The sequence below is a fragment of the Neovison vison genome, chromosome 5 (assembly GCF_020171115.1).
Source record: "Neovison vison isolate M4711 chromosome 5, ASM_NN_V1, whole genome shotgun sequence".
In the NCBI taxonomy this organism is placed as follows: domain Eukaryota; kingdom Metazoa; phylum Chordata; class Mammalia; order Carnivora; family Mustelidae; genus Neogale; species Neogale vison.
Genome location: NC_058095.1, coordinates 151,287,141 through 151,311,655, shown reverse-complemented (window position 1 = coordinate 151,311,655; position 24,515 = coordinate 151,287,141). Strand labels below are relative to the sequence as shown.

Genomic DNA, 24,515 nt, shown 5'->3' with positions numbered 1-24,515 from the left:
GCTGAATCAGGCAACCTAACCTCCTTCTTCTTCTGCTTTGGCTCATTGGTACAAACCTGTCTCTGGCCCTTTGATGGCTAATTCTAGGCGTTGACACAAAAAGCAGAACCTGCTATCCACGAAGGAGCGGTCACCATTTCTGCATTGCGACAACACAGTGATTACCATTTTTCTGGATACCTTTTACTGTCTCAATTACAAATTTGAACTATGCGTAGGATGGACCCCAAAACATTCCTCAGTCTCATGGAAGCCAGAATCCTTTAAGATCAAATAGGAAGGCAGAGAGTCATGCACCCTTCTCATTAGAGTTCCTAGAATCCAGAAGAGACCGCAATCAGCTTCCAAGGGCCATACTGCCATTGGTCATTCTGCTAGCTCCTGCCACCGTCGACTTTCCAGTCAAGGGTGAGAGTGTGATGTCAATCATTGTGTCTTTCCTCTGTATAAGGACTCCTCAGCTTGCCCAGAGTAAGAGAAAATAAGTCTCTGCAGGTGCCTAAAAGACCTTTTGTGATCTCACTTCTGATCTACCTGCTACCTCTCCAACCCCTCATCTACTGGTGTTCTCCTCGTTCAAGTGGTACCGGCAACCCTGGCTTCCTTCCTTGGTTTAAGATAGCAACCCCACTCCCAGGACCAGCTACCGCCCTTTCACTGTTGTATTTTCCCTCCAGTGTACTGATCACTACCTGTCAGACAGTATATGGTATTTTATTTGTTTCATTTATTATCTTCTTTCAACATTGGAACATAAGCTCCATGACATGAAGATAAGAATTTCCATTTTTTTTTTTTTTTTTACTTGGCTGGATCTCCAACTTCTAGAGCAGTTATCTGGCAAAAACAGGTGCTCAGTCATTATTATTATTTTTTTAAATGAATGAATGAATCCATGGCCTCTCCTTGGTTTCTTATTGTTTTATGACTTGAAGCTAGGTAGGTGCCCCAAAGGAGACAAGGAGGACCTCTCAGGTAAAAATTGGTATCTGGTCAAGAATATGTTTGGAGATTAGATTCCACAAAGTGTGTCATTTTAGATCAGCAAAGGAGGCATCTACCATGGGCTTGATTCTGGGAAAATGGTCTACAATGGAGATGCTGACCAGCAGACGTGGGTTGTCTCCTATGACTGCACCATTTAGGCACTGTGCAAAGGTGTCAGGCAAGGGAGTGAGAAGTAGAGAGATCCTGCCTGTTTGCTGCTCGCCAAGTCCTGGGTCCTTTGAAGTAGCAGAAGAGAGGGGCCCTTTAGTAATTCATGTGTCCACAGGGCCCACCTCCAAAAATGCTCTCCTGGCTCAGTGCTGGCTCTAGTCAGTCCCTTTCTGTGGACACCTTCAACCCCTAGAGTCAACTCTGAGCATCTGGCTTAACTCCCTGCCTTCATAATCAATTTTCCAAGCAGAGCTGTTTATAGTTTAAGCACGTGAGCATCACTTCCTAAAGAAAACTGGGCCGAAGGACCCAGGAGTCTCCTTCACACAGTCCATCTCCCCACACATGACATTTGGAAGATGGATAGCTGCTGATCTTCCACGGGTCAAACTGGATAGAATCGACAGCCCAAAGCTCTCACCTGACTACCCTAAAATGTGTAGCTCTTTTGCTTCAAGAGATGGTCCAGAATTTCTAAACGACTGCCTCTAACTTCAAGGTGGCAAGCATTTCACTTCAGTCTTTTCTAATATTGGAGGATAAAAGTCTCAGGAAACTGTCCTTCCACGGAAGGAATTCATAACTCACACGTAATGACGTCATCAATAATGCTTTGAAGCACCGACTTCCAAAACTTGGGATTTTTCAACCTAAAAGATATCTGAAAGGACAGTTTGTCTAAAAAAAAAAAAATGCTTAGAAATCTTTCTCTATCCCTCCATTTTTCAAGTCAATTAAAAGAATTCCAAGAATCAACCATATATGATCTTCGCAATTTTTCCCTGAGTTGGTTGTTCTAATCCAGGTGTTTTGTTCCAGCTGACCCAGAAGCAGCTGTGCTCTGATACAAATTGCTTTATATATTTGTGTGGGGATGGAGAGTACCTGACTTGTCCTTTGCCAGTGACAGTGACACACTGTGGATTGTCTAGTTTCTTTTCCCCCACAGCTTAGGACTCCAAAATGATATTTTTCATAATGCTGCTCTGTTATTAAACTCCACTGAAATCAGTGTGCCTAATTGATCATCAGCTGGCAACAATTAAATTGAGAAGAGCTCCCAAAGGAGGAAAAGGGCAGAAGAAGAATCCAGGCATGGAGTTATTCTGAAATCTCTTCCCCGATCTTCGGCTTGCATTGTGCTCTAGTAAAATCTGGGGTGTGATAAATGTTTAGCATTTCTACTCACATTATTAACTCAAGAGCAGTAAAACATGTGAAAACAATCTTTATTTTAACCAAACACAGACTATCATATAGCATAATTAATGATCTGTGGAAAAAGGCATTTTCCCACCTTTTCAGTTGTGTTCTGCTTCCCAGTCTTGCCCCACACAGCTCTCCCTCCCATCTTCCTAGAAACTGAGCTAAATCTCTTATCCTTAGTTTTTTGTATATTGATATTTTCTCTACTGCCTTCAGATCCACGAGTATCTTAAAGTCCCTTCTTCGCTCAATCCTTCTCTCCTTCATGGGGATTGCTTTGGACTGCCATCTATCACCCCCCCCCCCAACTGGGTCTGGGTTATTTGACTCCATTTTCTCACCACGTGTTTATTGTTACTAAAACTCCCGAAAATCTGGATTCAGCCTTCACTGCGTTATTGATTTGGCTTTCTCAGAAAGACCTCTCATAACTGCCAAATTCAACAACTCAGTCTGAGTCGGAAGCCTCTGCATGAATTCCACAGCACCCAAACGTCCGCTCTCAGGGGGGCAGCCACTCCCTCAGTGAAACTCCACTTTGTTCTTGGCTTTAGTCCGATAATGGCGATAGTCTCCCCATATTTCCTCTACCTCACTGATCCCTTTGGCTGTCTGCTTTGTTTGTTCTCCACACCCTCATCAAATTCAAAATGTGAGAATACCCTAGGGTTCTGTCCTTGACCCCATTCTTTCTTCTGGCTGTGCACTTTCCCTATGTGATCTCACTCACTTCTTTGTCCCGCCCTCCACGACTGACCATGGAACAACGACTCACTCTGGGACCCCCAGCAACAAAGCCAACCATAGACTTCCCGGATCTGGTTTCCCGTCCTTTTAACCTCCTTCTCATTTCTCCTGGAGCACTAAGACTTGACCCCTGGCCTTCAAAGGCTTTCACAAGGTGATTGCAACTTCTTTTTTAAAAAGTTTCATTCTTTACTAGTCATTGACATGCCTGAGGTTATTTACATACTGGAAATTTGAGGGGGAAATAATGCTTTTTGCTTTTTGCCAGGGGAAAGCTAGGATGTTGGAGGAGCTGTCTTTGTTTTTCTCTGCCTCACTCTCTCCACCTCAGAGCTTAGACAAGATCCTGGAGCATATACTCAGGAAATATTTGTACAGTGAATAAAGGTACAGACGAATGCCTCAAAATCTGACCACCAGAATATTAAATAAGCTGCTCAAAGTCACCTTCATCTTAAAGCTTTTCCTTATCTCTCCATCTTGATTTATATTCTCACTTCCGTCAATCTTCCTAGCACTTCTTGTGTAACACAGATTTTACCTTGTGTTTTAGTATTTTGTGCAATGGTCTTAGGGTCCCTCCCGGTTCTTCTGCACATGCTCTCTAAGAACAGGTACATCACATACCCCTGAAGTCCCTGGTGCTCTTAACACAATTCCTTGTTTGAAGCAACAGTTCAATACCTACACTTTGAGTGTGTTTTAACTCAAGGACTAACATACTTGCAAAGGAAGTCACAAAGTTCCTGCTTCTTGCAGTGTCCACCATAACCGTGAGCTCAGGGTATAGCGCTTCCCTGTCACCTAATCGGAAGTTCATTTCCTTTATAAATGGCATTAATAATACTTATCTAATAGGGGGACTCAGAGGATTCTTTAATTAATGATGAAGCACATTCCAAGATTCCCGGAGGAAATAAAAAGATAAACATTATTATATCTTTTATTACTATAGATAGCAGTTATTAAACTTTCACATAAACAGGGACCAAGAACAATTTCAAGCCAAACTAATAGTTTAATAAGAAGCAGCTAGGGGTTTCCACAGTTGAGCTAACGTAAACACTTTGGCAAAAATTATTCCCTTCTTCTGCTGCTACTAATACTGGACAAAAGGAGCTTTTGGAGTCTCTGTTTCTTCACGTGTTTCTTTAAGATACTGGACAAGATTACCTCAAAGGCCCCTCATAGCTCCTGCATTTCTTGGCAAATCTTTTATTAACACCTCACCTCTCTGACTGACTGAATAGTCTTCCGTGCTTTAAAAGAACTGTATACCACTGCAACTGGTTTCTCCTAAGTGTTCCATTTCAGCCAAAGAGTTGAAGGACAAGTGTAGAGTTTAAAAAAAAAAAAAAAATCACTTGACAGTGGAATGCTATATAAAATCTTTCAGGGCACTGGGAACATGCAAATCTACATTTCTGAATCTTGGTGTCCTAGAAAATTTTTTAGCTTAGGGTAGAGAATAATCAGGAAAGATTCATGTATACTCCACCACACAAGCTAATCAGAATTTCTCACAAATAGAAATTAATTTTTCTCATTAGCATTTTCTCTGGGGCTCAGGGTAATGCTTACCAAGTTTCTCCCGGGAGTATTTCAGAGTCCTAGGGAGGCAAGGCAGCTCAGGGAGGATGTCAGGCATTTGGTAACAAATCAAGTAGTACCCTGCCTTTTTGGAGGATGTTTATGGAATGGATAATCTGAAATGTCCGAAGGAACCGCAAGAAGGGCTTGCAGAGACATCGTTTTAGAAAACTCCCTCTTTGGCTCCTTCTACCTGACTCGAGTTTTCAAAATGGTCTCAAAAAATCAGAACCACTGGAGCGTAGTGTTTTACACTCTTTGATGTCTAGTTTAGTGTTATTCTTAGACAGTGTGTTCAGCTCTTTTCAGGATTTGTCATGATGCTTTTTTTTTTAATTATTGTGGTAAGAAATATGTACTATAAATTTACCTTCTTAATATTTTTAGGCGAACAGAGCAGCCTACAGCCCTGTGGCTGTACCCTCGGTACACTGTGGTATGACAGATCTCTAAAACTTTTCATCCCTGACTGAATGAACAACTGATTGAACAACTTCTTCCCCTCCCCCCCAGCCCTTGGCAATCACCATTCTACTTTCTGTGTCTAGAAGTTTGACAAATTTAGATACCTTGCGCAAATGGAATTGTGCAGTATTTGTCTTTCTGACTGGCTTATTTCACTTCACATGATGTCCTCTAGGTTCATCATGGTGTACCTTATGACAGGACATCCTTCTTTTTTAAACAGATGTTGTTCATAATATTCTAGTATTTCTAGTGCCTCTTATTAGTAATGTGTTTACTTCCCAGGAGGGAGAGAAACTTCCCTGACATATTTTAAGAAAAGAGTTACTCTCCCAGGTTAATGCCAGAGTTTTGTCTCCCATGGTCCATGAAACATGTTTTAAGCAGTTTTTTAAAGTACCTGGGTCACATTCAAGGGATGTTCCTGGTATCTCAGAGAAAGTAACTAAAAAAAAAAAAAAAAACCTAAAAAAAAAAAAAAAGAGCATACACTAAGCACAGCCCCTCTTCTCACCCAACAGCAACATATTTTCAGTGAAAACTAATTTTTTGCTTTAGCATTACATAGAAAAAATCAGCATCTTCTGGGGATCATCAGGTGGTACAGTGGGCACATGATTCCGTGAGAATTTTGTGCCTACAAATACCATTGTACTAATACGGCAGATATAATAAAAACATAGAGTTTAGTGGCAAACATGGACTGCTTATAAGTTTATCTTATATCCCAACTCTTTTCCTACAGAGGCTTCATAAGGATAAACAGCATGGTTTTTAGTCTAGCTATGTTTAAATTCTGGCTATATCGCTTACTATTTGGCTTTGAACTACCTTTCGAAGCCTCAGTTTCCTCCCTGGGAAAATGAACATCCCCTGTGTTCCACAGGACTGTAGGGGAATGAAATGTAATCAAGGAAGAAGTGGATCACACTCCTGAGCGAGCACAGTTCCTGCTACAAATAAGGGCCCCGTAAATAAACATCTGCCCCTGACCCTTTCATATACTTGGAATGCTGGTGCTTTCCACTTGCACTGAAATATCTAGATATCTTAAAAGATCTGTCCTCTGCTCAAAGAAATACTGGCATCTAAGGGGCTGAACACACAAAAGATAAATTAGGAGCTGACTATTTGCTTTACAAAACGAGTCTTTGGTTAACAATGAGATTAATGGCTCCCAGTTTTTCTGTACCTCCCGGTCTGCTTGTGAACCCTGCTCTGAGCTGTACATAATTCTCCTCATCCTGAAACGATTCCTTCATAGAACCCTATAGAGCGTCTCCAAGACTCAAACTCTCACATTTTTGTTTCCCTACAAAAATGTTGTTAAGGTGGCAGTGACTGGGTAATTCTTAGTCCACATTTATGTCTTTCAAGAGCTTTGAAAGGAAATCCTAATTAGGTCAGCCTGACCTCCCATGCAAGTCATTTCCATATATCCCGGTCCCAACAAAAAGAAAACAAAGTGTCCTAAAACCTGAGCTATTGTGAATATCTGTAGGAGATGAGATATAAACACTGACCATCATTAAGTTTCCCGGTTATAAGTGTTGGTGCTTGACCCAACTATGCTTTTGGCCAAAAATCCTAACAGACACCTAGTCGGTGGAGTTCTGTTTTCTCCAAAGCTTCCAACCTTGGCCCAGAGTCCAGCATCTGAGACACATAAACATGCATGGATATGCCTCCAACCTCCTGTTTCCGAGGTTTCTGGAGCAGGTGATCATTAATGCAAATTTATGGGCCATTACCGAATTTTGAAAAGATGTGTCGTGGTTGAATAAAAAGCATAAGCTTTTCACACTTGCTTTTTAATTACTAAATATGTAAAAAATGAAAGTTACAGATTTCAGCCCTACCGGTTTCTAGGAAAGGTACTGAGTTGAACATTTCCCTGTCAGAAACCAACAAAATATCCCGAAGGAGGGTGAGCTCTTCAGGGAAAAAAAGGAGGTTTTCTCTATTTAGAAAAGTGGTCGGAGGCTCGAAAGCAATGCTGTCTCTCAAAGAAGGGTCTGTTTTTAGTGCTCCTACCAGAGCCAGAGTGTCGGATGGCAGAAGCCCAGGAAAGACTCGGTCCGCAGGCTGGGTGTGTGCATGTGTACGATGGTAGGGCTGGAAACTTCTCTCCTGCTCCTTCCCTGAAAAATTGCTTACACGAAGAGAAAGCAAATAGCTCAGAGTACTATTAGTTCCTGTTTAAATTTAAAGTGAGGACTAAGCTAAACACGGTTCTATGAAAGGAGTATTTTTAGGAATGAATGGGTTCGTCAGTCCTCGAGAAGTAGATTTTAAACACGCCACAGCTACCTCTTGGTAAAGAAGTATGTTTGCTTTCTAAGAAAACACTTTTTTTTTTGGTGTTGTTTTAAATGATTCTGTAGTCACCACGCTAGCTTTTCTCCCGTCTTGCTGTCCTGACGCAGCCAGTTCTGTTCACTTAGGAGAGACATGCGCAATTGAAATCTGGCCCTTTGTGATTTTTCTTATATAGCTTTTTGAGATCAGCACAAAAGATCTTGAAATCTCTTTTTTAAAATTTTATTAAAACCAAGGCATGTGGCCATAGCAAAAGCAGATATATTTTTTCATGTTAATAGCCAGATTGCTTTGTTTCTATTTTTGCTTTATTAAATCAAGCATACTATTTCCTCTGACCTTTCTTTTTCCGACCCTAAGAGTAGGAAACACTGATCCTAGGAAAAGATCACTTACTGTCACTTTGCTTAGCTTTGCACTTTATGATAAGAAAACCATTTTCTGAGATCTCTTTGATGCAGAAAATGTTTCACCAATCTGTTTGCATTTTTAATAACAGTAAAATAAGCAAACCCTTGATAACAGCGTTTCCCATTAATTTTTAATAATCTCATGGCTTTTAAGTTGCCCTTTGTATCTTGGTGGGGGAAAACGTTCTATAGAAAAATTAATTGAGAAGTCAATGTATTTCTGATGCTTTCCTTATTCTTGGAAAGTCAATGGCATGGGCTGCCAAATGTTTCTGAACGTGTTTCCTCAGAAATGCCACCAAGGCAAACAGCCAAGATGATAGCTTTTAATTTTCTGCTTAGTAATAGTCCCTCTCTCGCCATGGCTGGATTCTCCTGGGCTCCAGAGTGCTAAGCTGTCTCTACACGCAGTCCTTGTGATTGATTAATGTTAGCCCAAGGATCCCCGGAGTTGTCGGTCAGGCCAACGTAAAGACATTGAGTACAGCAATATTTACAACATTTCACTAATTGATCAAAGTAATGAAAATTAATGGAACACCTACTGCACACTAGGTCTTGCAGAAGGTACTAGGGACATGGCAGTGATCAGTTCAGCTGTGGTCAAAACAACGTAGCTGTGGAGCTTCTCGACATTCTTTATAAGTTAACTCTATGGTGCCTTAGGTGCTGAGAAATATTTAGGAGAATCTTCATGCCCTGCTACTCCCCTCCCCACCATGCCTGATCTGTTCTGGCTTCAGACGCCTCAACTGAAATATGAGATAATCCCTTATTGCACTGGTATGAGGGTTAAATGGAAGATTCTCATGCCAATGTTTAGCACAAAGAGCAATCGTAACTGTTGTCTCTTCTTACTGTCATCTGCAATGCCAATGGTAATGGTAATGGTTCAAAAATAATAACTATCATTCATTATCATATCATAGGTCATATCATATCATATCATAACTATCATATCATATCACAACTATCATATCATAACCATCATTCATATATCATAACTATCATTCATTCATTTTCTGCTATGCATTTAGATGATAGGCTCTCCATTGGATGTTGTTAGGTATATTATCTGTAATTCTCTCAACAATCCTTTGAGATGAGTCTGTCCACTTAAGTCCAGAGAATGTACGTGGCTTGCTGCTCAGGGATGTCCAGCTGTTGGGACCACCAGGTCTCTTCTGTCTCTGAGGAGACAGACCCACAGCTGACTAGGTGACACAAAATGGCTCATGGCTTGGGGATTCAGTCCCCACTGGGGGGAATGTTGGAGTGTGAGGAGAGATTCCCCCGCACAGGATCTCAGGAATCATGTCCAGATCTGTAGCCCTAATACCAGCAATAGTGAGCAGACACCTGAGATGGTCCAGAGTAGTTCTGCTCCCCTGCCCCTACCCCCACTTCTTTGGATTATAAGATTCACTACTGTCACAAGGGAGGGCATGGGAAAGCCTTCTCCGGAGCACAGGGAATGCGATCCATGTCCCCCAAGTCATATGACCTCAAGTAGACTTTGGCATTTCTGGGCACCACTTTCTTCACATAAAATGAGAAGAGCTGGTTCTGGGATTCCCCCTCTTTATTTATTTATTTATTTATTTTTAAGATTTATATTTTTATTTTAGAGAGTGGGGGAGGGACAGAAAGAGAAGGATCGAGAGAGAATCTCTACGCAGACTCTGCTCTGAGCACAGAGACTATGGAGGTCTCTATTCCACAGCCCCACGACCCCAAGAACATGACCAAAGCCAAAACTAAGAGTCAAGACTCTTAACTGACTAAGCCACCCAGGTGCCCTGGATTCCTCTTCAGATAAGGAAGCAGAGGTAAGTATCGAGTGCATTGCAGGCTTTGCATCTGGTAACTCATTTAATTCTTCCAGTGAGAAAACGAAATTACTATTTATGATTCCACCCAAGGTGGTTCAGGTCCTCCATGGCAGAATCAGCCAAGAAAACTAAGTCTGCCCAGTTCCAAAGCTCGAGATCTTTCGACATCATTACACTGCCCAATGGTTTGCATTCCCTTCCCAGCCACGTGACTTCCATCTTTCAGCTTCCAGCAAAGATCAGAGACTGTCTGTTGCCCTATGTACTGTGAAACACACACCGTCCGATCCTGATGGCTGATTTTCAAGGGAGTGTGGCAGGGAAGGGTCCCACAGCAGTGTGAGTTACTGTCATCTGCTTGATTCATGTCTTCTCACCTGGCTTATCCCAGCATTCTTTTTATCTCTCCTTTTCACACAGTGGGGCAGTCTCAAGGTGGATTTGGATCTGGTGGTCTGGAAAGCCATGAAGCTTTCCTTCTCACTTTGCGCTCCTGAGCAGGGGGAAGGATTATCCTACTGCAAATGTTTCTCCTTCACCACCTTATCCTCGACTACATGCTTGTACAGCCACGCTCCCATTGCTGGCAATTTTGCTGAAGTGGAGTTTGTAATTAAAATCCTTCTTGGCTTCTACAGTTTCTCTCCTATTCAAGCTACATGTTTCAAGTGGTTATTATGCTTAATACAGCAACTTAAAAATGGAAATTAAAAAATTAAGGGTTGGATGCCTAAATGGAAACAAATACCAATAAATATTCTCATGCTATTCCTATATGTAATAGCTTTTGATAACCAGGCCTTCCAGGTTTTGTGTATTTGAAAATAAGCACTTACAGACCCAGCTTACACCTGATACAATTATTCCCCATCCTGCCTTTCTGAGATCATAAAAATAACAAGATTATTCCACCAAAGGCAAATAATACTTAGAAACAATTAGAAAAACTTAATGAAAAGAATAATTAAATGCACGTTAAATAACCATATATCAAATGCATTTGTGTTTGGAAAGAACTTCTTTTCATGAGCAGAGTTCTGACTGATGTCGGCATGTGTCTTCATTCTCTTGGATTCCCATCCAAAACACCCACATATTTTTCCCCTGTAGGATTGTAAAATAAAGTAGATTCCAGTTCCCACCAGATATGATAGGGTTTCACATGACCATATTTGCATGTTAGTGTTCCAACACTACAGCAGGGAGACAATTCTTGAAACACACCTCATTTTCAACACATTATGAGTAAGTAATCCCCATGGCTAGCATTTGTATCTGCCTGGTTACTCTTCCCAAACTGGTTAGCAGCATTTTCAAAAATCCCATTTTAAACTTCTCTGTCTAGTTGTTTTTTATTTTTGTTTTTAACAAAACAGAATATATGTATGTTGGAGTCGATATTCTACAAACTCCACATGACAATGGGATGGCTTCAGGGCATCAATCTTTCCGGGAATGGAGAATATTCTGTAGGCCTACGTGTACAAGTACGCGAAAATGAAAGCTCTTCATTTTGCAGGATGTTTTATTCTGGGATATTTCCACCTCCTGGGAAGCAGTCTACACTCCTCCTGCCTCCTTCTACTTTTAGTCTTTCATTTGAGGTAGAGACAAAAAAAAATTCTCCTGTAAAGGTAATCATCTCTAGAAATAATAGTTTTTCAGACAAACCCCTCTCTATGAAAAATATTTTCTTCTTTGTAAGGTTTCTTGACTCAATTAATAAAAAGACATTAAACACCCATTAGTTTAGGGTATTATAGTAGTAGTTTATATATTAATAACCAATATCTAACGTTATAAAATTGCATATGACTTCGTAATTTTTTCATTGCAATTCACTTGTATAGGACAAAACAGATAATGCTGTTGTCTCTAGGGGGCAAATCAGTTCTAAAGGTTTACATGATCGATGTCAGTGTAGCAGCACAAGGAACACAACTGTTTTGTCCTTGGTTGTGGATAATAGTCTATTAATTCAGATGAAATGGGCATTCTTGTCCCATGGAATGGTCAATGGGCTTACGGCCAAAGAAAACTCTTAAGTCTGTTTCACCTCTGCTACATGCTACCCACCAAATAGTTCTGGTTATTCCCACTTTCAGGCACACTATTGAATTGTTTCTTGACTTGTAATGGGGTTACTGCTGAATTGGGAGTAAGAGATGTGTGTTAACTCCAGGCCAGAGACTTTAATTACTGTTGTGAGACCCCCTGGACCTCTTTTGTTTGTCTTCTACCTTAGCAATTGGCAGTGTTCAAGATGGTGACTACACCTTCACCCTGAGTTCTAGACTAAGAGATATATAGGATGTAGCCAATATAGGATGTAGCCTGAGTGAGAAATAAATCTTTGTTATGATACGCCACCAAGATTTGGGGGCTATTTGTTACTTGGGTGTTACCCAGCCTACCCAGACTTGCGCAATAACGAAGTAATTTTTTAAGAGAAAAGATCACAGTATAAAGCAAGGGACACAAATTTTATTACGCACCCAGGGTTATTACTGTGATTATTGCCTTGACCCATTAACCTTAGACCTCACTAGCCCACATGACAGCTGTGTACAATTTAGAATAAATCTTGGCTCCCAGGGAAGTGTCCTAGAGATCAGAGTGTGACCCAGGTTTCAGGCCCACCAGCCCTCTTTGCTTAGCACCTTGTGTTGTGATCCATTTTATTTAAACTAGGCAAGGGTGTATTTGGTCTTAATTCCTTGCAATGCTCACACATGCTAACAATCTTCTTTCTGCTGTCTTCAAAAGCATTGATTTCTTTCTGCAATACAAGTATTTATGTAGTACCGTTGTGTTTGCAAAAACTTTTTCACAAAATGGTAATTATTCTTAATTGGCAATGTTGATGTGAGTATCAAATGAGATAATGCATGTGAACAATGCTTTGTTAACTACAAAAAAATCCTTTACCTGGTGAGTATCTCCTCTAATGACTACAGTCTTTGGAAGTAGCCAAGCAGATAATTCCATCATTTTATAGATGAGGAAGCTGTGGTTCTATGAGGTACAGTGGCTTGACCAGAGCATGTAGTATATCCTAAAGTCGGTCTTGAGACCATGTCTTTGGATCCCAATCCATGTTGTCTTTCATTTTCCCACACAAGCTGGAAGAGAGCTGGTGTTTTAGCAGCCCTCTAACAAACAGGCAGGTTTAGCAGCCATGGATGGTACAATCCAAAACCATCTGCCATGTTGAAGATATCATCTTTGCCGACTTATTTCTTACTTTTCTCATTGGAGAAATTCACAGGAAACGACCTTCCTTAGAGAATGGGCTCATTTCCAGAAAGTTCAGGGTATAGATAAAAACCATTAGGTGATGAGAGAAGACCATTGCTGTATATTGTTTGTTTCTCTAGACCTAAGTGTGAACTCCATAACTGGATGGGGAGGCTCAGAAAAGAGCCCCCAGCACATCTCCATGCCCACACTTTGCATCTGCATTTCAGAATCTGACTCACAGAGTACAAATTATTTATGCATATAAACTTGCTCTAAGCTAAATCAATTTAAATAAATATTTTATGAGTTTGCTTTACTGTTGTTTTTTCTTGGTAATGATGAGAATCTAGTGGCCACTGAAGCAACAAAGCAGGATGGCAGAAGGGTATCACATTTGAAAGAACAGTGGTGGTTACAGCGAGGGAACATATCACTCCTGGGAAACTGGTGCAAAAATTAAAAACAAAGATGCAACACACACACAACTGAACACCTATTTCACATAATGTGTAGAGGGTCAGGGGTGGGTAGCAGAAGAAGGTGGACACTGGAAATACAAACACAGTTGATTTTTGTTATGTGCGGTAGTTATGATTTGTGAGGTCGTTGAGAACACTGAACTAATGAATATTGAACAATACATTGGTCTTAGGGGAAATACAGGGTTAGGTTCCTGCGAGTCTCTGGTCAACCAGTCAATACATAGCCTTTTAAATGTACGTCTGTTCTATTTAAAGATACACACACACACACACACACACACACACACATTGTAATTCATTAACAATGGACTCAAGGGCAACAGCACTATCAGTCATATCTAAAGGAAGCTTCTCTAACACATGCATTTTCTCCATGAAGCATATCACAGCCTTCTCATACGTAGGACAACCAGATAGCACTTTAGCCGAAGCTTGAGAAGGGTGGGTTTAAATAGTGACATCACTCAAAAAAAGAAGAAGAAGAAAAAGGAAGAAGGGAAAAAGCCCATGAACATATGAAAAATGTGTCACTAAATAGATGGATAGCTGAAGAAAAGGATGCTGTTTACAGTAGGAGAACTGAAACAAGTAGGCAGTTTGCCTTGTTTGACTTCAGGGGGCAGCGTGCATCTTGGGTGACTCAGATTTTTGACAGTTTGCACATGTCTGTGAATGATGGACTGCAGGGGCTCTGTTGAGCATTGATTTTGGCTATACAGACACTTTACAAATACAGAATTCGTGAATAATGATTATCAGAGTTTGATTCCTGGCTCTGCTACTTCTGAGCTCGGCCAAATTACCCAGGGGTTCTGAGCCTTCATCTGCTCATGTACAAAGGGCTGATGATACTGTTGTTGAGAGTAGCGGAGGATTATGTGAAAATGGGCGTAAGGCACACAGTGTGATAGCTGCATTATTATAATCATGGAGCAGCATAGGGAGGAGAAAAACATCTTGGTAGAATAGAAAAAGCATAGGTGGTGCCAGAAAAATCTGGTTTCCAACCCAAGTTTCATTACTTGGTAGCTGTGGGACTTTGGACAAGTTATGCTTATCCCAAGTCAGAGACTCAATTTTCTACTCGGTAAAATGAGCATGATAATCTCAAACTCACAATCATGTCGAAGTGTGTGAATGGGTACTGTAAATTGACATTGTATGTGCCTTAGCATATTAGCACCTTAAAAGTCCATTTCATTCTCCATATCCTTATTTTATTTCATTATCAACTAGAATTTTTAGCCAATGGATATGGGTACTTATAATTTTCTAAAAAAGGAACTATCCAGCTTTGCACAGTGGCAGTATCGTAGCCAATGAGGTTTATCCGAGGTGCGATTATTGCTAATTGAAAAAGGAACTATCCTTTCAACCTGTCCAGTGGTTGAATAATATGTAAAATAAAGCATTTATAAAGGCAATCAGGCATTCGTGGGCATATACATACATACAACACTGTCTTCTTCCCCTTCCTTGTAAAATAGAGAGAAGGAAAGAAACGGCGTAATTTCAAAAATAATTTTTAAAAGTAGGATTTGGCAATTACAATGTAAAAGAGAAAAAGGGAATTTGGCCACTATTCTTTAAAATGTTTCAAAATTTACTTCATTTTAAGGGTTTTCTATTTACTCAGCCAAGGGCACTTGACGAGTAAGAGAGACTATCTGGGAATTTGATAGAAGAGGGAACTTTTGTGTGGATTCAAGAAAGGGTCAGTGAGACAGAGTAAGATGGTGGGACCACTCTGAGATGATGTCCACGTCAGATTACAGCTGAGCCACAGGCCAGGAGTAGATTCCTGATAAACTGAGTTTAAGATAAACTAGGACATTTAGCAGGGGAATTGAGAAACAGATGAAATGCAGGACTATTAGAAAATCTACTTGAAACTTGTCTCTTTTAGATATCTCTTGATTTTCATGCATCATGTAATTATGTAATATCTATTGAATACACAGATGCAGGCACAGGAAAGACATTCATCTATAATCTCCCTACCTCTCGACTAGACATTTCTGGAAAAGCCTGACCTTTGGGACTGCACTCTCTATCCTGAGGAAGATCCTGACCTTGTGTCCACAATCCAGGTAAGGAAGAGTAAAGAACAGAGGCCCATTCTGCTGTCTGAAGAGTTAAGTGGACGGAAGTCGTGGCCACCCATTCGTCATTCACTAATCATTCTTCAGCCACATGTTCACCAGAGATGAGCGAGAGTAAGAGAGTAAGAAAGCGCTTTTATTAGCTCTACTTCTTGGACTTCTGCTCCAGTAGGGTATAATCTAGAGCTTCCCTTTGCATGTTTCTAGTTTAGAGATCTGGGCTTGTCTCCAAGTCGGTACAAATTCCTAAAACATGTATGGACAATCTTTCATCACTGAACTTACGTTGAAAAGAGCATTGGTCTGAAATATGAACGAGGCTTTGGTTGATACTGCCAACGGCAAGTCTACAAACACTTTATTTGTTCATCAATCTTCGTGGGTATGACTGAGAATAAATATTCCCATTTTGTTTGCGATAAAAACCCAGACATGGAGAGACTGAGTAACTAGAATCAGGCAGGAATGCATGATTAAGAAAACAAACAAAAAACAAACCTTATCACTAGAGAAAAGAAAACACGAGGTCAAGGACTAGGAAGTTCTTGACTTTGAATTCAGATTTGCGGCTGATGGATAGACTGTGCTGTTAGTTCTCAATTGAAATTAATGATATTCGGTGGCTGCTTGAATAATGCAAATGAACGAGTTTTTAATCATACCCTTGACTATCACCCAATTTAAGCCTGTGCCTTACAGCTTCATTTTAGAAGCGTTCTCTTGTTAATCACAATATCTTGTTAACTATTGTTAGTCTCTGTCAAAAAAAAAAAAAAAAAAAACAAAACTTTTTTTTTTTTTTTCCCAGAAAAATAAACTGAGAATTTAACAATCTGCTTTGCAGAAATTTGCAGTGAATATAATTCTGGTGAATATAAACAGTTCAGAGTGGAACATATGGGGTTCTACCACGATCCTGTCATATAAAATTAGATTAAAAGTAAAGTTGAAATGTGACCACTCTGTTATATGGACATATAAGTATGCTAACCATCACTCTCAGATAATGCCTTTTATATTTCAGGTCTAACCATTGTTAAGTGATTTCTAATTTAAATGTCAGTTTCCATAAAAAATAACTGGGCTTAGAGATCATTTTTATACCCTCATCGTTTCAAGAAGGTAAATTTCAGTAATTTTAGTTAGAGCAGTTTTATTGGTTTATTAGTTCTCTTAGAAGACCAATGCATTGCTTATTTTAAAAATGACTGCTTTACTTTTGGGAAAATATTCAAGAATCAATCCTCGCATTCAAGTCACGGACATTAAAATGTGAACATTACACGATCCCATTCCCCAGGTCAGACTGCTCAGCTATTCATGGGTAAGTCTTTAAAACAAGACAGTTCCATGGAGCTCATACAGAGAAACTCCTACAGAATGGTAGTCACCAGATAAGAAAACATTTTAAGGAAAATTTTAGGCTGATGTCATCCTGTCCCCGTATGACCCAACACTTTGAGTCCTCACCCAATACTTATATACATTTGCTTCCAAGAGTCTGTTTGGGGCTGAATTGCGTCCTCCCCCCTTCCCCCCACCTCAGTTCACATGTGGAAATCCTAACTCACAATACCTCAGAATGGGGCCTTATTTGGAAATCAGGATCTTATTTGGAAATTGCAGGTATGATGAGTTAAGATTTTGGTGGGCCCCTAATGCAATATGATGTGTCCTTATGAACAGAGGAAATTTGTACACTGATGTGTATGGAGGGACATCACCATGTGAAGCCTGCAGTTATGTCGCCATAGGCCAAGGAACCATGAAAAGCTTGCTAAAAGACCTGGAACATATCTTTCCCTAGAGCCTACAGAGGGATCCTAGCCCTGCCAATACCTGATTGGAGACTTACAGCCTCCAGAACTGTGTGAGAATGCATTTTTGCTGTTTAAATTGTTTAAGCCTCTCTGTTGGTAGAGCTTTCTTAGGGCAGACTTACGCAAACGAATACAGAATCTTTTTGGAAAAGGAGATGGTCTCTGTTTGTCTCCTCTGCCGTGTATTCCATTACTAAAGGGGTTTTGTCTTCCGTGAATGGGAACATAAACTTCCTTGAAAGAGTGCTGTTCCTGCCCCTTCAGATCCAGTCTCTAAATCACAAGCAGTACAGAACATCTAGACAAGCTGGACTTTTTTAGAGATGGAAGGTGATGGTCTTCATGGAGTTTGGAGTGAAGGGAACAGGTGAGGTGTCCAGGGAAGAGAGGACGTTCTGACCATTAGTCTCTGCCCTTCATCTCTAGGACGGTTCGAGGGATTCATCTGTCGGTGTGAGGCAACCCCCTTCTTCCTACAGCTCTGACTCAGGGGGAGTAGGTCTACCTGCCCAGAACACTGGCTCAGTGCCTTTCCTTTCTCTTAGAAATCATATTCCAATACCCAGTGTTTTAGGTAAAAGACAGTGTCTGTAAATTCAGCTAATATGAAGAAGTTCATGGAGACCAAATATTTGTGTCCTTTTGAAAGTCACATGTTGGAATCCTAGCCCGTCAGGTGATAGTAGTGGGAGGCGGGGCCTTTTGGAGGTGATTAGTTCAGGAGAATGGAGCCCTCCTAAAGGGTACCTTCAGGAAAGCCTTAGAAAAGAGAGCTCCCTAGACCCTGATAGCCAAGGGACACAGCGAGAAGACAGCCTTTCATGAAGCTGGAAGTGGGCCCCCACCAGACCCTGAATCTGCTCCCACCTTAATCTCGGACTCCCCAGCCTCTAGAGCTGTAAGAAGTAAATTTCTGTGGTTGATCCCACCCCGTCTATGGGATTCCGTTAGAGCAGCCATAACTGACTAAGGCACCGACCAATACCTTTTGAACCCCGCCAGGCCAGGATGCTGGGAAAAAGTCGGGTTGTGAAGATACCTGAGTGGCTCCAAGTGTGGCCTCTGAACTCTTCCTCCTACCTCGTGGGGGACAATGGGGTTCACACTAGCACTGAATGTGAAATGTGTTCCGGGGCTCTGAGACGGGCCCTTGAGAGTTACCAAGTCCTTCACAGCCCTCCCAGGGGGTCAATTCTAACTCCCTTTTATAAATGAGGACAGAGTGATTCAACATCAGGAAACCAGTAACCATCAGCACCGGCTCTCCGAAGAACAAGCTTGTACTCTGTATTTTTGCTTCAAAAGCAGATGTCTCTTTCATGGGACATGCTGTTATTATTAGCATTCCTATTGTTGTCCCTCTATTGCCCCAACCAAATTAGGGTAGGGGATTGAGAGACAAAAACACACCCTAGAGTGTTTCTGAATCTCAACAGCCTATATGAGTCTGTTTGGCCTGTGGGAATACTTATCTTCTATACTCTTCTATTGTTTACGATCACATACTATTTTATAAATGAGGATTTTTAGAAATACTAATAGTGTTTCTCTCAGCATCTTCGAGAATTGACCACTTGCATCAGAATAAGCTGGGATGCTTATAAAAATACAAAGTCCAGAACGCTGTGGAGCTGGGAACACTGGACTGAGCTGGAATGGGCAGGGGTTGTTGGGGAATCTGCATTTTTAAAAAGTGCCCCCAGGTGGTTCTTATGCAAATTAAAGTTTGAGAGCCACTGCTGTAAAGGGTGCAGGGACCGAAGGTCTTTCAGGAAAATTCTTTGCCTCTGGCACACCCAGATTCTAAATGTACAGCTTATGCCAGACTCTGGTTGTTACCAAGGGCTGAAGCAGGTGCAGAAGCCTGGAGGTACAGGAGGGTCACAAAAAGGACACCACTTCTGCAAGGCTCACATCCGAGGGAAAGAGTTGCGAACTTTCTACAAAACAGTTAAACAAGGATATTTGAGCCCAGGTCAGAGGTGCGAGCCGCGGCTGGGGAATAATGGGGTGCCCTGAGATTCTGAACATCTGTGTCAATGAAAATGTGGTCCTGAGAACCCCAAACAGATTCTGTCATCTTTACTGCTTCTGTCTCATGAAAGACTCAGCCTCAAGCAGCTGCTCCTCTACCATTGATCCAAGGTGGACGGTGGGCGCCCTGTGAGTGAAGGGATGGTTTGGTTTTGATTTATGTGAAATTCAGGAGCAGAACCTACTACCCACGTTTGTAATGATCTCACAGCTATGCTCTCTAGCTTGAAATGCATCGCCTCTTTCATTTTTACGGGAGAAGAGGGGCACTGATCATCTGAAGGACGGCTTCATCGTATCCGGCAATTTCAGTTCCCTGGAGCCCTACTCAGGAAAGGAGGGTTTCCAGATTCTCAGCAGCCGGAAGTAAGGGAATTTCATGTGTACTCCACGTTCTCTGACAGAATCCAAACCTGGGTCAAAAGTCATAGAGAGCCACTGTGAAGTGTTGGTGCTTTCGTTCTGGAGTGGGAAAGAAATAACAGCCCATCTTGACATGGCAACCGTTGATAACCGCCCTATCTGCGAAGCCCTACTGTGCCCAGCGTCAGCCAGCATGTCCTGTACACTTCACAGCGTCCCCATGGAGGTTTTATTCTGCCCATAGTACAGATGAGAACATGGAGGCCCTGGGAGATGGTGCAGTTTGCCCTGGGCTACATAGTTGGACGAAGATTAGAACCGTTGTCTGTGTGATGCCAATGCTTGTGTTCATAACCCCTGCACGTTCTGTTATGTTTCTGCTTCTCTTTCTATTAAATGGGATATAAACGCTTTTGTTGGAAGGGATGAGAACAGTTTTTCATAGGTTCAAGACAGATACGTCTCTGGATTCACAACAGGTTCAATGAGTGTATGGATTCTTATTCATTATTGTCTTTTTGCTTCCTCTTTCCATACCCTACTATTTTGAAATGAGTATAAAGAGACTATGTTCACAAAGGAAGGTATATCTGACATTTTTATTTCTGTACAAATATGCCTAAAGTCACTGATTTAAAGTTCTGAAACAGGTGTAAGTTTTGGACACTTCTGAAAATAAAACGATCTGCATGTTTACACACTGTTGGTGTAGATTAAGCTGAGAAGATATAATTTTGCCTGATTTGCAATCTATGTTTACTAACACTGAGATCCCAAACAGTATGGCTGTTAGTTTTCCTGTCTCATTATCCTGAAAGGATGCCAAATGCTGCTTTTGATTTGCAAAACTCAAGCTGAAGTTGGGAACTCACAAAAGGTGATAATAGTAGCCCCTTACTCTGAAGGGTGATGTTAATACTCATTATCTGTAATGTGCACAGGGGCATTGCCATTCACACATTGATATCCCCATTTTGTAGAAGAGAAAGCTGATGGTCACAAGTTCATAAGTAGTTTGGCCAAGCAACTCTGAGACCCAGGACTTGTAGTTCAAACCCAGGCTCATTGGCTTCCACATAAGACCGTGTTGCCTAAACACCTCTTGGAAGCCTTCTGAGGGTCATTTTTAGCCTCAGAATGCTGTGCTCTGATCACCCTGATTTTCTTAAAGTTAGGCAAGTGTTGGAAGATTGGTAAGAATGCTATCAAATTTCACAAATGTGTAATAGTCACTGCTTGTATTTATAGACTGCTTTCTAGTACACCAAATACTTTCTGGTATGTACTTCATGATAAAAAGAAAAGAAAAGAAAAGAAACAAAACAACAATCCAACAAACCAAAAATATCACTGAGATCTAAAGTTCATGACTTAGATTCAAGCAAGTCACGTGGTTTCTTGGTTTCTTCCTGTGTAGATGGGGATAACAGCATCATAGCTTAGCCACGATGGGGGTAATTACATATTCTCGCATGATAGCTTAAGGGAAGTCTACACTTCAGAAGAGGTGGACAAAAACCAAAAGATTCCCTAGGTTGCTTAGAGAGGGATGGGCACAATGAGGAGTAAGGGAAGATTGGAAAACAACCATTTAAAAAGGATTAATATGTGCTTGGAAGAGCTCAACTCTTCTATTCTTTTTATGTATTCCCATCTGTCTGTCTTTTCTGACAAAGAATAGGAACTAATATTCAAAGTTCATTGAAGGGGCTCCTGGGTGGCTCAGTCATTGGATAGCTGACTCTTGATTTCAGCTCAGGTCATGATCTTGGGGTCCCAGGATTGAGCCCCACATTGAGCCTTGAACTGAGACCTATATCGGGCTCTGTGTTCAGTGGGGTATCTGCTTGAGGAGACTTTCTTTCTTTCTTTCTTTCTTTCTTTCTTTCTTTCTTTCTCACTCATTCCTTATGAAATAAATATATAAATTAAACAAAAAAGAAATGAAAAAAAGTTCATTTAAAAAACATACTTGAAATATACAATATCACAACAGTATGATAATTCCTTTTGGGTTATATGGAAATATTGATGGCTATTTGGGTTTTTGTTTTGTTTTAAAGATTTTATTTATTTATTTGACAGACAGAGATCACAAGTAGGCAGAGAGGCAGGCAGAGAGAGAGGAGGAAGCAGGCTCACTGCTGAGCAGAGAGCCCAATGCGGGGCTTGATCCCAGGACCCTGGGATCATGACCTGAGCCGAAAGCAGAGGCTTTAACCCACTGAGCCATCCAGGCACCCCTTGATGGCTATTTGAAAGCTTATTATTAATGAAGTTAAATCTATTCCCTTTGCTTGTGATATTTTTGCCTGGTTCTTTTGTCTAGGTTTAAAAGCTACATGAAAATAAAACTTGTGCATGGAAATATAAAATAAAACAGGTGAATATTTGCTTAGTAGGATCACTTTCCATTAGAAAAGAAACTAAAATTCTCGAGACTAGATTCTCTTTTCAGGGGAATCAAATGTAGAATTTGCGGTCCTGGTAGTTCTCACTGAAGGTTGGGACCCATCCATGTAAAGACATCAGGACAAGATATCTGGTTTGGAAGGTGTCATGTAAGCCCGTGTGATTATGCAAGTTATAGGGTCACTGAACATCGAGGCAATGGTGTTTTCCCATTTCATTTCCATCTGTCCCATTTGTGTATCACACATTTACAAAGCGTGTAGAAAAAAACACACATAAGAAAATGATTCTTTTAGGCCAAGTCAGCCTGCCTACGGTTATGTGAATTGGGAAACCTAGACAGACAAAGCCCACAACAAAATCATATTCCAGAATTCACAGAAGCAGATGATTGTAGAACCAGTTGGTAATGTTGAGAAAATTCTAAACCCTTCATATTCACAAGAAAAAAAAAATGTACCCAGTTAGGAGCTGGAAGTACATGTGAATTTTATCATCTAAAAACACCACTCAAATTCACTGCCCTAGCTTTGCATAATAGTTCATGCTCTGTAAACTCATTCCTGAAGGAAACAGGGTTACAGAGTTTGTTCTGTGTGTGTGTGTATCTGTGTGTGTAGAAGTGGGAAATGAAGGAACATTTGATGTATGTTCTGAACTATTTGCAATTTTATATATTCTTTCTTTTTAAAAAATATTTATTTATTTAAGAGTGAGAGAGAGAGAGCATGAGCAGAGGGAGGGACAGAGGGAGTAGGAGAATCAGGCTCCCCTACACTGTCGGGAGCCCTAGGTGGGGCTTGATTCCAGGGCCCCTGGGATTGTGACCTGAGCTGAAGGCAGATGCTTTACCAGATGAGTTAACCAGGTGCCCCCAAATTTTTACACATTTTTAAGACAAGAGACGAAATAAAAAAAAAAAATAGGTGTCCAGATTTTTTTCTTTCTTTTTCTTTAAGGATATTGTCACACATTAAATTGTATCTTTGCCCAAGTGCTGAAAACAGTTTAATTAAATGTACCTATTTCAATAAATTCCTTGGGCAAATAGACTACCATAGGGGCACATAAAGATTGTGAACATTAATTGCATTTGAGATTAGCCCTATTGAATTAAATTCTCACACATGGATGCCCTTCGTTCTTAAGCCATAAATAACAGTTGTTTATATATTCAACTATGGTACATTTACTGTACAATAGTCCTTCCATCAGTTCAATCTAGAAAAGAATGTCCAATCTAAGTAAATAGTTAAAAAAAAATCTACTTGAAAATTACCCAGAAGAAACATTGATGGTATATTTTATTATGTGCCATGCTCTGGGAAGAAGCACCTGGACTCTTTGTCTTCCTAATAAACAAATCTTTAGGTGACTCCAGCTCAAAATAAGTTTTGTAATATACAATACCAAAAAGAAAAAAAAACAAGAAAAAAAAAACCCCAAAGTGCCTAATAAAAAATTCAATTTGCTGATAGATTAATTAAATTCCCTACCTACCCAACCCTGACTGAATCTGTCCCAAGGGGGTGAAGTTGAAAGATGAGTTTGCTAATTAATGTTAATACGGTGAATGGCACAATTAGAACAAACTCACAAAAGAATGAACATCCCTTGGTGAGAGAGTCAGTACAAGTGTGCAGGGGAATTCTTCAAATATACACAAGCTATTTAGCATAGAACAACTGAAATTCTATTAAGTTTGATTTGACAATGATAATGCCTGAGGTAACCTTATAGAGAAATGTAAATCCAATACAAAATAACTATTATTTCAGGATTACTGTAATCACACTTTGATAACTTCAGTCCAAAACTCAAATCTTGAGAGACTGACAATATCTTCAGCTTTCCTGATCACAAATACTTGGGCAGTAAAAGAATATTTAACATACCACCCTAACCCCATTGCAAATAGAACAAAAGAGATTTTCAGAAAAATGTGTATTTCCACATTATTCTTCTAAGATGTGTAACAGGTAAAGTTGATTGTGTATATTTATTCTGCTACAAATGGCCACAATTCTTCCCTCTCTGTGTTGCATTGCTTGCAAAATGTTTACAGTTTCTCCCATCCAGAAGAAAAGGCTATTTTTTTTTTTACTCCTTTATGTTGAATGTCCTGTGCCTTGTTCTAGCCAATAGAATGTATGGAGGTGATGTCATCTAGTTCCAAATGTAGGCTTCTGGGTGCTGCTTAGTCTAACCTCGTCACCACCAAATGAACATGGCTCTGCTAGGCTGCTGGAAGATGACAGAGCACAAGAAACCGAGGCACTTCACCCCAGGGAGGCAATCCTGGATCATTTACTCTCAGCTAACCCAAGAGCTCACT

At 40.6% G+C, this 24,515-nt stretch overlaps 1 protein-coding gene and 1 pseudogene across 2 annotated transcripts in view; one reads left to right on the top strand and one right to left on the bottom strand.

Annotated features, from left to right (window-relative positions):
• GPC6 (glypican 6) overlaps nucleotides 1-24,515 on the bottom strand; it is a 1,094,872-nt gene that overhangs the window by 152,823 nt on the left and 917,534 nt on the right. The window lies entirely within an intron of this gene.
• LOC122907977 lies at nucleotides 14,740-14,865 on the top strand (annotated as a pseudogene).